This window comes from Polypterus senegalus, chromosome 18 (assembly GCF_016835505.1).
Source record: "Polypterus senegalus isolate Bchr_013 chromosome 18, ASM1683550v1, whole genome shotgun sequence".
Taxonomy (NCBI): domain Eukaryota; kingdom Metazoa; phylum Chordata; class Cladistia; order Polypteriformes; family Polypteridae; genus Polypterus; species Polypterus senegalus.
Window position 1 is genome coordinate 74462018 of NC_053171.1, and position 13992 is coordinate 74476009.

The following is a 13992-nucleotide window of genomic DNA, read 5'->3' on the forward strand; positions in this document are numbered from 1 at the left end:
CTGTACTCGTACGCGCTTGGCTGCTCCCAATGTCATTCAACCACCTCTCTTTCCCAGCTTTGCGGCCTCCTTTTTTCTATAGGGTAATCTTTACGCCTATCAACTGTTTTGACTTTTTTATTTGTTAATATTCTTGTCAGTCTTCCTAGTTTGCCACACGTCGTAGTCGTTTCACACGGTGACTCCAGGGGTGGGCTCAAGCAAGCAGGTGGAATCCCTATTCTGAATGCACTGCTCCCGACAATAGGGCGTGTTTTGAGGGCAAATAGAACATTTTCATTGGTTAACAGACTCCTTTTAGGGCGTTGCTTTAGAGTCCTAGAAACCAAGGCATTTTTTGTGTGTCTGAAGAGCCGCAACAGGGATTCCTAGACTAGCCGGGGTCGTGGGGCAGTGAAACAACTGAAATTAACTGAAGGAAAAAAAAACCAAATACGTTCATTTTCGGATTAACGTTGCTGCTGAAGTGTACCTTCCCTACACAGGTAAGACGTGCCTTAGATAATTTCTCGATCATTCGTCAGTCTTCTTTAATTCTTGACCACTCCATCCCCCTATACTCGAATTCTTGTTTGGCACTGTAGCGTGGTTCAAATATTCTTGTCATTCGCCGTGGGAAACGCTTTCTAAAAGACGCGACTGTCCTTCCAGATGAAACTGAACTCCGCGTCAGTGTTTCTGCGGTAGGCTGCTCAGAGGATTTATGCAAATGAGTGCATTTATTGTGTGGAAGAGAAGAATGATTGTCAATCTTTGTTAGCTTTCACATATAAAAGGGATGTATGTGTTATTTGACCGACATACAAACAAACATGTAGCAGCTACGCTTGTTTATTTTTTCAGTCTTCACGTTATTGCAGTTTTTCTGATTAAAAAAAAAAAAATGTTTGCTGTACAATTTTTCCTGTTCTTATAAACGTAAAACACTGTGACATTCATTAAGGAGCACAAATGATTTCTCCCATATCCCGGTAAAGAAAATACGGTGTGCCATGCGGGCTGGCGCTGTTTATAATAAAAGCTATTAATGCGCTCTTTTGGTGGATTACAGGGGCTTTGTTGTAGCAAATACAGATTTTCATAGGAATACTGACAAAATGGCACCGCGCCCACCGCAACCAAAAAAAATTCACATATTTCCATATAAAAGCTGTAGACTTCTTTTAGGGGAAAAAAATTATATATAATCTAGCATGAGCCGCAGTGACCGCTTGCAAGTGACATTTTTAAGTCAGTGGGTGGGTATGGAATAATGGTGGAAATGTAGGTGTGACGGGTTTCCTTATTTACCAGACCGATAATAATGGATCTGGACACCCCCACACCTTCGTGTTTGGGCCCTGGTTTGCGGTTTTGTGAGATCTGTCAGTGCTATTGTGAGGTGGAGGATGCTATCTGCATTGCTGGCCTATTCCGCTCATAGCGACGAGGAGATGAGCATAGACGGAAGGCACATCGAAGCTAAGTTTAACAAGACCGCATTCGAGGCGATCTGCCCATTGTACCCCGATTTTATTTGAACGCACGAATAAACCTTGAACGTTGTTAGTTTGGTAATGCCGGGATACTTTCCTGCTTGTATGCACTTGTCAATTATGTGTCTTTAAGCCGCGCCGATCCTAGTTACCATGCCATGTAAACGCATAAGTAACTTGTATAACCCGGATCCATTCTAAATGAATTAAACTGAAGTGAACAAATATATGTTCTTCATAGAAAACCAATTTGACAAAAATAGTTTCGAATTCCGCAATATGTCAACAATCCCTGATCAGTAAATTAAAACCTCAATATGATCGCATTAGGTGGGTGCCAGTGCTTTAAGTCAAAACTCATGAAATACTAAGGAATGAATTTCGTGTTTCTCTGCTTGGAGTTTTAAATGTTTGCGGAAAGGGCTTTTTTGTTGTGGTGTATGTCTGTGTTTTCCTGGAGAGAGATCCCGCCTCAGAATAAGTGGGACAAATAATGTTTGCAATGCAGTTTAACGGCAAGTTGACGTGACTTGAATGAAAAAGATTTCTCTCTCCAACCCCCATGAATAAAATTTCGCACATTCGGCAGTATTCCGTGTTCTAGTCTTTTATTGTATTTAGTAGTGGATAAATTGAAAAGTCGCCATTTACTAAAATTAACTAAAATTGAATGAAACGACTCACAAAGTTCATCATGCTGGTGTTATTAATTCTGAGAAAAATAAAGGTAATTGCCCCCCAGGCAATTGGAGAGTACTTTAATATTTAAGTTTAGGGCTACATGCTGCACATTTAAAAGTGCTGTTTGCACCTTAGAATGAGAATAATCTTTTTTTTTTTTTTTTCTCAGATCAGCATTTTTTTATTTTTGTTTTGTCAGATGTTGTCGCTGACACATTCATAAAGTACACTGAGTGGGAGGGGAGCTCTGATATTGTTATATGGCAGGTGTGTCTCCGGAGCAGCATTGTGCTGCATTCTAGTGCTTTAAAAATTTGATCTGCTGCCAATGAAAAGGTTTCGAACTGTGTATGCAGCAGCTGTAGGCGGGTGGGAGACGGTTTTTTTTTTAGGTGATCCAGCAAGGTGGTAAGCTAACTATGGTGTGACAAATAGTAGGACGATTACAATGACATCTGGTAAATCCACTTTAAGGCTGGATAGCAAGTCTGACAAGCACACATTACTTTTTGTTAGTTTCTTCCTTTGCAGACATCCCTGCACAAGAATGCCACAAATTTGATTGCTATCATACCACACCCCACAATTTCAATGGCATGTCAAAATGCTTGTAATTTCTCTTTTGCCCACTTCATTATTACAGTATTGGCACGTTGTTATTAGAAGATACATTGGTATAGTTGTAGGCACTGCTGGTGGACCAGTCACTGTTTGTGAGGCATTTGTACCTCCTCCGCGTGGGTTTTCTGTGGCTACTCTGCCTTCTTTTTGTATTCAAAGACAATCATGTTAGGATAATTGGAGTCTCTTAATTTTTCCCCATAACAGGTGACTAGGTGGGTACAGTAGCGAGTGGTGTTGTGGGCAGGCTGTTTTTGCCTGATGCTTCTATAAAGTTTTGGCACTGAAATATATAATGGCTAATATTGGTTCTGAGAGAATTAAAACACACAGTTTAACATCTGTGGCAGAGCAACGGGCGCTGAGCAGGCTCCTGTCAATAATGGAGAATCCACTGCATCCACTGAGCAGGATCATCTCCAGGCAGAGGAGCAGCTTCAGCAACAGACTGCTGTCACCATCCTGCTCCACTGACAGACTGAGGAGACCCCACACTATGCGACTCTTCAGTTTCACCCGGGGGGGTAAACGTTAACATAATACAAAGTTATTGTCTGTTTTTACATGCATTTTTATTACTCTTTAATTTTAATATAGTTTAATTTTTTTGTATCCGTATACTGCTGCTGGATTATGTGAATTTCCCCTTGGGATTAATAAAGTATCCTGTCTGTCTGTCTGTCTATCTGTCTATCTGTCTCTATCTATCTATCTATCTATCTGTCTGTCACATTCTAAAAACTGCTTACCCTTCAGCCTGTATCTATCCTAAATTGAACTGTCTGTACGGCTTTTTAAAATTGCCCATTACTCTTGTACATTTTTTGAGAATGGAGTTTGCACTTTCACTTCATGAAGACAACTGGGTCCAGGATTTGAAGTCGGTGTACTGTATTTGTGAGGCATCTGGACTAACTATACTGCCCAAAGATACAACAGTCAGTCAAAATTATTGGACCTTGTACTGCATTCCACTTGAACGTCTTTTTAAACCCTAAATGAGAAATTTAATTTACTCGGGTGCATTACTGTCGAATAATAAAGTAATTTGATAAGGGTATACAGTTAAAACGTATAAATCTTGCTTGAATACACCTATGTTACAATTCTTCAGCAGTTAGATGGTTTAAAGACTGCTACAGGTGAGCTCTCGTATTATTTTTTTATTCTGCATTGCAGGATTCTATCACTTTCTAAACATATCGAATGTAATCTTTATCATACTGGAGGAAGGCAATTGGAGTGATTGAGCAGGCTTTTTTTAAGCCAGGCAGACTCCGCATTAAAGTGCGCCATAGTCTGTTTGCCTGCCGCTTATATCGTACATTGCATTTTAACTTTACTGTGAGGACATTTCCTTAAAACGCAGATCAAACCAAAGGTCAGATAGATACATGAAGGATATGCTGTTGAACAGCGACCTCATTCATAAGCAACAGCTTTCGTTTAAATTTCTTAACCATAGTTTGGTACAATCAGAAAGTCTCATTCGATCATCTGCCTGATTTGTAGAATATGACAAATTTGACCAATTCTCCAGGTTTTTTATTTATTAATTTAAAAAAAAATTGTGGTGCTGCTGTATTTTGTGCTCTAATCTCATTTCATTTTGTACCGTTTGCTTCATGTTTAAGGAACTATTTTATAAAATGTAGTGTCTTACTCTTAAAACCTTCCTAGCTTTAGGTGTCAGAATTCAAAAACCCCATCAGCATCACATTTAAAAACATTCTGAGTCAGAAATAAAGGTTGCTGCTCATTTGTGTGCGTGATGTGCTGTGCTTAATTGTGGGGTGCCTGTGTTAACACATACAGTACAGGATGATTAAAGGATAACTTCAGTATTTTTCTAGTTGAAGCAATTTCTTCACAAACATTGTGTATAGATACATTGCTATGCAAAATTGTGTTCTAAAGTTAAATACTTTCTATACATTAAAACAAAAAATGTCTTGCCTGTTCTTGTGCTTTACAATGGAGGGTATGGGATACAAAGGACAAGCATAAAAACTTGCCAGATACGTCCATTTTTCAAGCCAAGACAGCTGTTGAGTATTGATCTGTGCCTTCTGTGTTTCCAACACAAGTTTGTGACAACCAATGGGATCTGGAAATCAATTATCACATAAATATGGAAGTAAATTGGTTTGTCAGGAAGAAACCACACCCCCGGGAAGATTTAGTGCTGAGCTACAGTATGGTGTACAGCTGGTCTTTTTTTAAAATGGCTGAGCCCTTATTATATTTTTATTTTTTTTCCCCAAAAATTACATGTATAAACTATTTTACGATGTGGTAGTATAATATCGTACTATAATACGATAATATTATTAACACACACAGTCATATGAAAAAGTTTGGGAACCTCTCAGTGGTATGCCTTTCAATTCCTAGGAACATCGGAGTAGGAGTACTGGGGTGTTTTCCGAACAAAGATTTTTAGTGAAGCAGTATTTAGTTGTATGAAATTAAATCAAATGTGAAAAACTGGCTGTGCAAAAATTTGGGTACGCTTGTAATTTTGCTAATTTGAATGCATGTAACTGCTCAATACTGATTACTTACAACACCAAATTGGTTGGATTAGCTCGTTAATCCTTGAACTTCATAGACAGGTGTGTCCAATCATGAGTGGTAAAAGGTATTTAAGGTGGTCAATTGCAAGTTGTGCTTCGTTTTGACTCTCCTCTGAAGAGTGACAGACAGCATGGGATCCTCAAAGCAACTCTCAAAAGATCTGAAAACAGATTGTTCAGTATCATGATTTAGGGGAAGGCTACAAAAAGCCATCTCAGAGGTTTAAACTGTCAGTTTCAACTGTAAGGAATGGAATCAGGAAATGGAAGGCCACAGGCACAGTTGCTGCAGGTCTGGCAGGCCAAGAAAAATACAGGAGTGATGATGGTTACAGACAACCTACAGATCACCTCCAAAGACCTACAAGAACATCTTACTGCAGATGGTGTATCTGTACATCATTCTACAATTCAGCACAATTTGCACAAAGAACATCTGTATGGCCGGGTGATGAGAAAGAAGCCCTTTCAGCACTCACGCCACAAACTGAGTCGCTTGTTGTATGCGAATGCTCATTTAGACAAACCAGATTCATTTTGGAACAAAGTGCTTTGGACTGATGAGACAAAAATTGAGTCATTTGTTCATAACAAAAAGCACTTTGCATGGCGGAAGAAGAACACCGCATTCCAAGAAAAACACCTGCTACCTACTGTCAAATTTGGTAGAGGTTCCATCATGATGTGTGGCTAATTCAGGGACTGGGGACCTTGTTAAAGTCAAGAGTCAGAGGAATTCAACCGAATATCAACAAATTCCTCAGGATAATGTTCAAGCATCAGTCACAAAGTTGAAGTTACGTAGGGGTCGGATATTCCAACAAGACAATGACCCAAAACACAGTTCGAAATCTACAAAGGCATTCATGCAGAGGGAGAAGTACAATGTTCTGGAATGGCCGTCACAGTCCCCTGACTTGAATATCATTGAAAATCTATGGGATGATTTGAAGCAGGCTGTCCACGCTCAGCAGCCATCAAATTGAACTGAACTGGAGAGATTTTGTATGGAAGAATGGTCAAAAATACCTCCAACCAGAATCCAGACACTCCTCAAAGGCTATAGGAGGCGTCTAGAGACTGTTAGATTTGCAAAAGGAGGCTCAACTAAGTATTGATGTCATATCTCTGTTGGGGTATGCACCTGTCTAATTTTGTTATGATGCATATTTTCTGTTAATCCAAACAACTTTAATGTCACTGCTGAAATACTACTGTTCCATAAGGCATGTCATATATTAAAAGAAGTTGCTACTTTGAAAGCTCAGCCAATGATGAATAAAAATCTAAAGAATTTAGAGAGGTCCCCTAACTTTTCATGACTGTCTGTGTATATATACACTCACCTAAAGGATTATTAGGAACACCTGTTCAATTTCTCATTAATGCGATTATCTAATCAACCAATCGCATGGCAGTTGCTTCAATGCATTTAGGGGTGTGGTCCTGGTCAAGACAATCTCCTGAACTCCAAACTGAATGTCAGAATGGGAAAGAAAGGTGATTTAAGCAATTTTCAGCATGGCATGGTTGTTGGTGCCAGACGGGCCGGTCTGAGTATTTCACAATCTGCTCAGTTACTGGGATTTTCACGCACAACCATTTCTAGGGTTTACAAAGAATGGTGTGAAAAGGGAAAAACATCCAGTATGCGGCAGTCCTGTGGGCGAAAATGCCTTGTTGATGCTAGAGGTCAGAGGAGAATGGGCCGACTGATTCAAGCTGATAGAAGAGCAACTTTGACTGAAATAACCACTCGTTACAACTGAGGTATGCAGCAAAGCATTTGTGAAGCCACAACACGCACAAGCTTGAGGCGGATGAGCTACAACAGCAGAAGACCCCACCGGGTACCACTCATCTCCACTACAAATAGGAAAAAGAGGCTACAATTTGCACGAGCTCACCAAAATTGGACAGTTGAAGACTGGAAAAATGTTGCCTGGTCTGATGAGTCTCGATTTCTGTTGAGACATTCAAACGGTAGAGTCAGAATTTGGCGTAAACAGAATGAGAACAGAACATGGATCCATCATGCCTTGTTACCACTGTGCAGGCTGGTGGTGGTGGTGTAATGGTGTGGGGGATGTTTTCTTGGCACACTTTAGGCCCCTTAGTGCCAATTGGGCATCGTTTGAATGCCACGGGCTACCTGAGCATTGTTTCTGACCATGTCCATCCCTTCATGACCACCATGTACCCATCCTCTGATGGCTACTTCCAGCAGGATAATGCACCATGTCACAAAGCTCGAGTCATTTCAAATTGGTTTCTTGAACATGACAATGAGTTCACTGTACTAAAATGGCCCCCACAGTCACCAGATCTCAACCCAATAGAGCATCTTTGGGATGTGGTGGAACAGGAGCTTCATGCCCTGGATGTGCATCCTACATATCTCCATCAACTGCAAGATGCTATCCTATCAATACAATATGGGCCAACATTTCTAAAGAATGCTTTCAGCACCTTGTTGAATCAATGCCACGTAGAATTAAGGCAGTTCTGAAGGCGAAAGGGGGTCAAACACTGTATAAGTATGGTGTTCCTAATAATCCTTTAGGTGAGTGTGTGTGTCTGTCTGTCTGTCTCTCTCTCATGTCTGTCCGTTTTTCACAGAGAACTGCTAAACGGATTTAGATCAGGTTTTTTTCTATAATTTGCTTGATCATTCTAGTTAATTTTGCGACCTCTCACATCATACCAAATATAGGTCATTTATGGTACCAATTTATTTGCGCAAATCCGAGAGAGACGGGGCAGGGCCCTCCTCACTTGCATGTCAGCCTTGAGGCGTATCATACATCTGCTTACCTAGCGAATGAGAGAACAACTTAACGGATTGAAATCGGGATTTTTCTAGAATTCGCTTGGATGTTCCTGTTGATTTTGCAACTTCTCTCATCGCTCTAAGAATCCTAGTTTGCTTGCAGAAATGATATATTCGTGCTAATCTGAGACGGAGCCTGTGGGCTGAGGGTAGGGGGAAGCGTGACGTCAGGAGTGGGAAGTTGGTCTAATTCTGTGTTTTGGATTGCATATTGATTTTGAGTTTCACTACTACGCAGGGGGAGCCATGGGGAACAGCTAGTCTTGTATATAAAGTTTACGTGTGGAAGTGTGTGTGGCTGTCTGTCCGGCTCAGAAGTGCAAGGTAGCCCGGAAGTACAAGGTTACAGCGTGAAGCTCAAAGAAAGCATCTCTGTTACCAAAGTGAAACCACCTCTGCTAATACACAAGCGAGGTGAGCACGTCGGCAAAACTAAATCTCGGAGAAAAGAGAAACTCGTTTAGCCATTGATAGACAATGGAGGCAAGCACGTCGGCAGAGTGAAACCGACGAGGAGCTGCTAATACACAACCGATGCAATTGACTGATTGAAGTGCCAGAGTCCATGGTTTCTAGGAGCCCGGGATTTTTACAGCACGTGCTTATACAGCTACACAGATTATGATGTAAAGTGCTAGTGCAGGCAAAGGTATTTATTTATTTTTTTTATGCTTACAGAAAGCATTTAACTTTAGAACACAATTTCACGCGGCAAAAGCGTATATAGTGTGTTTGAAGTAAGAACTTTGAAAATGCTGAACTGAAAGGGACATTTTAGGGTGCTGATTTTGTACGTGACCAAAGACTGTCTGTCTGTTGTGGAGTAGTATTTCGGAATTCCAAGTTTCAGAATTTGTGACCCCTGCTAGGATTGTGACTTTGTTGTGGAAGGGGTACATGTAAGCTATGCTGTCTGGAAACCTGTGTTCCTGCCACAGTTGGTGGAGGATGTTGGGAGCATATGTTGATGGGTTACTCACAGCAGAGTGATCCTGGGAGACGAAAGACAAACAGCAGTCCAAAGTTTGACTGGTGTAAATATTCTAATTCAGCTTAAGCGAATCTCACCTGGAACGTGGATGTTGGGACTGAGTCCTGGAACTAGTCCTAATAATGCTGTTTGTGCATTTTAGCAAGCCAGTCCACAAGGAGCCTCCATTTACGCTCATGGCCTGTAAAGACAAAAGGTGAAGGTCCAGTGCAGTACTAGACAAGTGATATGCAGCAGTGAACAGAGCCAGGCATACTAGACTTTCGAATTATAAAGTGGCTCGTGGGATGTGCAACTTTACTTTTCTGGTGGGGAAGGAGGTACAAACTTGTTTGGAAGGTTGAAGAATCCTGGCTGGGTAAGTCAGACCTGCATCTGTGTACAGAAATGGGTCTGGATCCAACGTTCTCAATCTCCTACTCTAGTGATCCCTTAGCGGAGAGGCCCCTGAAAGCTCACAAGCTCCCAAATGAATGAGATGCTTCCCATGCATCTCAGAAGTGGTCGGGTACATAGAATTTGAATGAAACCTATTGAAGGCCTCACTAGTGGAGTGGAGTTGTTGGTGTCTAATGGTAGCAACCCTAGGATAAATTTTTTGGACACAAGTGCTAGGGGAAACTGTCAAGTTGAGGAAATAGGCCTTTGTGCAGAGTTAGCAGGCACGTCTCCAAATCTAAGAAGTATGGGCATGCTAGAAAGGAGGCATCTGTGGTAATGGCTGAAGTGAACGTCTGTGTGTGGGGGAAGATTGATGAGGCCATTAAGAATACGTTGGAGAGTAAAAATGGGTGTGCCAAACTATGTGATGGCCTAAGAAGGGTAGGTGGGTTGTAATCCAGGCTGTTCTCATCAAAAGTATAGATACATTGACCTCGACTGGGAATATCATGTATAGGTGTAAGCAGCGGTTTGTGAAGCTTGTATTTCCGCTCACCCGGGAGAAGGCACTGGCAGAAGCATTGGTTGTATTTCTGTACACTTGTGTGGCTGATATTCACCTCGTCGATATGATGGTGATTTATTTATTTTTTAGGTGAGGATTCCAGGAATGTACCCAGCCTTGGCCCGATTCGCACACACTCCCTGACAGAGACAAAAAACAACTAGTAATAAAACAGAAATGAAAGAGTGTATTAAACAATAATACATGAAATATATGAAACTACATCGACCCCACCTCAGTACCCCTTACGGTGATATACAACAAACATGAACTCGACAATAACAAACCACTAACAAAAACTACACACTATGAAGTCCATGAAAATGACAAGTGATGAAATGAAATGATGGAGGTAGATAGTAAAGAGATCAGGATGCTGTATGTGAATGTAAAGATCAGTCCTACCGGTATTTCCTGATGAGATGATGACGACGTGTGAATGGGATTAGGAGCGCTCCTTTCTTCAGAGGACGACAGCAAATCCTCAGACAGTCCTTGTGTAGCAGGAAGACACCAGACGGTCCATACACCCAAAATAGGAGATGATCCAGGACAAAACAAGAATGCACAGGTAGCAAAACGGAAAGGCAAACAGACGGGCAACTTCAGACACGAAATACAAAAGACTTTTTTTTTTTTCTTTACAGCACTGGCTCTCTTTTAAATGTTGCGCCGGCCTCCTTGTTTCCAGCAGCTCCTGAACCCTCAGCATATGACCAATCAGAGCTACCGCAGGGACTGCTGGGAGTTGAGGTTTCATTCCCCAGTAGCACCGCTACAAGGTTGCTATGGTCATTAAAAAGTTCTACAAGTGCCAAAGACACAGGAGTAGATGGGATTGACCATAAATGCTGAAAGCACTGGGTATTTTGGGGATTATTTTGGCAAAAATGCATCTTCACTGTAGTTTGGGAGGCAGTGACAGAGGTGTGTGTGTGTTTTTAAAGAAAAAAAAAAGGTACAAGAATGGTGCTTCCATTTACCAAGGGGTCATACTCCCTGACCCCACTGAGAAAGCCTATGCTGGGGTACTGCAGACAAAAGCTCTGCCTAGTAGTTTCATAGATTCTGGAGAAGCAATGTTAATTAAGACCTGGATATGAAACAGTAGATCAATTCTTTATCCATTCACAAGAACTTAAGAAGTTCTGGGAATCTGCCAGTTTAATCACCATGTGCTTTGTAAATAAAGCTTATGACCATGTACCCTATGGTATCTTGGGAGTTAGTGCTTCAGAAGTGTTTTAGGACCACTGTTCTTTGCCATTTGGACACTGTATTTATGGAGTGTAGAAGGATTTGACAAACACCGGAGCCGCCTGTATACTTGAAACAGGCTGCCAACAATGAAAGTCTGGTTCAAATGAAACAGGTCTCAACAGACTTAAGTCCAACAATAGAACAAACGGACAGGCAAACATGGCGGTTTTAAAGTTGGCCAGGGGAAGTGACCTCATCAGGCCCAGAACCGGAAGTAACATCAAGTCCAGGTGAAATTTCCTGTGGTTGGTCTGCTGATGTAAAAAGAGGAAGGATCAGTGCACTCTGCCACCCCCTAGTCTGGCCTGGAATTGTCCCTTTTTGAGCCCTTCGGTTGCCTCCCATACTCACGTGTGTGATACGAACAAAATGTTGAGTTTGGCATTAAGTTAAGAGTGTTCAATACAGATGTTGGACTCTGGGAAGGATGCATTTACCCTCCTCTGATTTTCTTGGACCGAATGTCATGGTGCAACTGTGGTTTGTAGGGTATGCAGTTCAGGAAATGAAGGGCTGCACCTCTTTCCTTTATCAAGGTTTTCCACAATGTTAATTCCTGAAATAATATATCACAACTTGCAGTATTCCAAGGAGAATTGCAAACAAATGAATTTGTATTGAGAGTAACTTAAGGGGGGTGGATACAACTTGAGTACATCACTGTAACTCAGAATGTGAACCACAATTGAAAGTTCGAAACCTGTAGATTCCTGAACACCAAAGACTTTTATCTGTTAAAGACAGTACTGGCAAGATCACATGCCTGTTATTATTTTTTGTTTTTTAATAGTGTTTCAGGGGTCGGCCATACTATTGATGTCCTATATAGCCGGTCAATGTTACGTTATTAGCAGTTGCCAAGAAGGGAAAAGTATTGATCTTTTGGCTGTCATTATTTTCTTCACAACAGTTTCCCTCTTCTTACACTTCTTGCGTTACAAAGGCTGTTTGGTGAAACTGTGAATTTGAAAAGATACCACACCAAACTTGTTTTCCAGGTTTGAACCCATGTAACTGTCTGGTATTCTCCAATCTGAAGGACTACCTCTGAGGGACCTGCTGTGCCAATGATGAAAATGTCATGTTAGCGATAGAGTTATTTCACAAACAAGATCAAATGTTCTACCTCAGTAACATAGTAGATTTTTGTGAATGTTATGACAATTGTATTAGTGTTCATGGGGATTATGTTGAAAAATAAACCTTGTTTGATTTTATTGCTGTTTTCTCTTTCAGTGTCAAACTGAACTTTTTGATCATGCGCTAAGCAGCCACTTTATTAGATATACCTACCTATTGCTGGGTAAGACCACTTTTGTCTGTCCTTAGGGATTCTGGTCCTTGCTGAGTGCAAGGCTTCTTGCAGTTCTTTTGGATTTTTTTTGTCTACATAGTCATGCTGTAGACATCCTTTCCCATCTCTGTCCAAGGGCACTCAATTCAACTAACATCTGGAGATTGTTTAGGCCATTGGAGTAAATGGAGATTACTGTTATGGTCTTGGTACTAGCTGGGGCAATGTGTGCTTTGTGACATGGCACCTCATCCTTTCTCAAATGGAATAGACCGTGGCCCTTAAAAGATAAGATGGTGAACAACAATGCTGTATTATTCAGATGATGCTGAAGTGGCATTAAAAGTCTTCATGTGTACCAAGAACATATTTCCCACACTGTCACACTATTAGCAAACAGCCTACACCCATAGAAAAAATCGGGAGTGGTCTCCCCTAGACTTTTGCATATACTCAGATATGGGGATGGATATTTAAGGAGTAAACCACAAGACAATGAGTATATTTTTATATAATATGTACATTAAAAAACTATCAACAATGAACCAAATTAATAATATATTGAACAATTATTATAAAAGTAAAGTTGAATAAATTGGACTCTGCAGCTGCATGAATAGAAGGCAAAGTACCACTTCGGTTAACAGAAATAGCTGAAATGTTGATAGAAACGTACGTTTTGTATACTAATATTTGGTTGACCTAAGTGAAAGTGTACTGAAGAGATATATAATATAATATAATATATAATATAATATAATATATATATACAATACACACACACACACCGTCAAGATTCATTAAAATCTCGACATTGAATCTTTGGACGATTACCATACACTTCGTATACAAGAAAGTAAAAATTGGATCCACGGATCTGTACTGTTCACGCAACATTCTGACCATCACTATGCAGCAACAAAAAACAAGATTCATTAGACCAAACAATATTTTTCCAATTTTAAGTCTGTTTTATTGATCACATTCCTAATGTAGACACATCTTCTTGTTCTTTGTTGACTGAAGTTGGACCTGGTGTGGCCTTCTGATGCTGTAAGCTGTCTGCTTCAAGGTCTGACGTGTGTGTTCATAAATGCACTTCTTGAAAAGAGTTGCAGAGTATTTTCCGCCACTTCTTTTAGCTTGAATGAATCTGACCATGCACCCACAAAACCTCCGCTCACCTAGTTATTTATTTTAATTTTTAATTATATCATCCTCAAGACTGTAGAGCATGAAAGTCTAAGGGCGGCAACTACAACCTCCACAGTCAAAGTAGCTATGATAAGTTCATAGGGTCATTATTGTCATGAGTACA

The 13992-nt window shown here is 40.7% G+C and overlaps 1 protein-coding gene across 10 annotated transcripts in view; it reads left to right on the plus strand.

Moving 5' to 3' along the window:
• Positions 1-346: 346 nt before the first annotated feature.
• myh14 (myosin, heavy chain 14, non-muscle) overlaps positions 347-13992 on the plus strand; it is a 160553-nt gene continuing 146907 nt past the window's right edge. For 9 of the 10 annotated variants that reach the window (XM_039741031.1, XM_039741038.1, XM_039741033.1 and 6 more), the window contains exon 1: positions 348-485. The gene's annotated coding sequence lies outside the window, so the exon portion shown is untranslated. Of the gene's footprint in view, positions 486-13992 lie in introns of all 10 variants that reach the window. The other variant, XM_039741035.1, reaches the window with a different exon arrangement.